Genomic DNA, 1,779 nt, shown 5'->3' with positions numbered 1-1,779 from the left:
ATAAATATGTATCTCCTCCTAATCAAAACCTCAAAATATTTACTAATCCTTTTTCTTCTCACTCTACTAATGTCATTGAATCTGAGCATCTTGCTTTTTCTCTTAATGATCTTGGCCTTGAGTCTAATAATATGGTGAATCTTATTGATAAACCTACACCTCCTAAAAACCTATGAATTACCTTTGATCCTAGTGAGACTATTGAAGCACTTGATGGCCCATTATATATCGTGTTGCGAGGATCAAAGACATACTCTCATGAGGGGTACTCATTAATCCAATGTGTATGGTGAATGCGATAATTGAAGAATATCTTTATAACTCATAATTACATCGTAACATATGATAAATCTGATGTGGTGATTAAGATCTTTGATGGTTTCTCTTGTCTCGCTATTGGTTCTATTACTCTTCCCATTGATGTTGGTACTAAGAGCTTAGATGTCATTTTTTCTATCACTCCTATACCACATCAATTTCATGTGAATTTGGGACATCCTTGGCTCTCTTCCATGAAAGTGATTCCTTCTCTTTTTCATAAGTGTTTGTGTTGGGAAAATGGTGTCTCAACCTTGCATTTACATGAGGTTACTATTTATAGTAGGCTTTCATTTGAGCATGAAATGGTGCAAAATTATCCTCAAAGCTTATGGTTGGATAGATAAGCATTTTGATAAAGTTACGTCACAAGATCACAACTAGTTTTGAAGATATTAAATTTTCTGTTTTGGAGGGGTCCAATGAAAGGTTTATCTTTGATTTTGAGGAATTTAGAGACTTTGAAACACCTTGAAAAGTGGGCATAAATAGTATAGCATTTATGAGGCAATAGAGAACTTCGCAATATTTTCGGTTCTTCAAACAATTCGTCAATGAGACACACGGTTCTCAAGTTATGGCCTCCAGAAGTATAAGTTTGTACTCCTGAAATAGGAAATATAAAATACACCGGACACATAAATGAACTATAAAAGGGACAGAAATGTGTTGATGTGTGTTGTGACATGTCATAGGGAATCTACAAGGGAGATAAGATTGGCTATAGCTTATTGGGTGGTTTTAGCCCATGGTTTTGTAATACCGTTTGATGGTTTCTTGTATTGTATCTCCTATTTATGAGTTGCATGAGATAGAGGTTGTGTGTAAGAGTCTTATGGCTATTGATTTACCTCTGAATCTCAAATTAGTGGTACTCCTCTGAAGAGCTTTCTCTGCAAGTATATTGTAATCTATTTTGATTGTTAAATAATATATTAGGTGACTTTTGGAGTGTGGGGTTTTTCTCCCGAAAGGGTTTTCCCCACATAAATCATTATGTTATGATTTCAATGTTATTATATCTATTTATGTTTTCTGTTACTGTTGGGATGATCTGTAAAAGTTTGTGCATTACCCTCCTCTTAATATTAGTGTAGGAATTTATTCTGCTACTTAACTTCCTTGCAAGTGATATCAGAGCTTGATCACCTTTGGTTTCAATTGTGGGTTGTTGGGTTTTTTTGAACTAATCCATATTTGAGTGAGAGCTTTTACAGAAAACACTTTTTGATCTTGTTGCAAAAATTTTCAGATGGGAAGCTCGCTAGGGAAAATAGAGGTGGATAAATTGTTGGCAATTAACACTCTATTGGTTAGGTTTCATTATGTTGTCATTAATGGCAACATGATTTTGGGTTCTGGCTTCATATGGTGTACCGACAGGCACTTCACAGACTCTTCACCGGCTCCAACACCGACATGATAAAAGATTTCTTTAGTCACCAACAATGCAGGTCAACA

This window comes from Cryptomeria japonica, chromosome 8 (genome assembly GCF_030272615.1).
Source record: "Cryptomeria japonica chromosome 8, Sugi_1.0, whole genome shotgun sequence".
NCBI classification, from domain to species: domain Eukaryota; kingdom Viridiplantae; phylum Streptophyta; class Pinopsida; order Cupressales; family Cupressaceae; genus Cryptomeria; species Cryptomeria japonica.
This window is presented reverse-complemented; position numbering follows the sequence as displayed.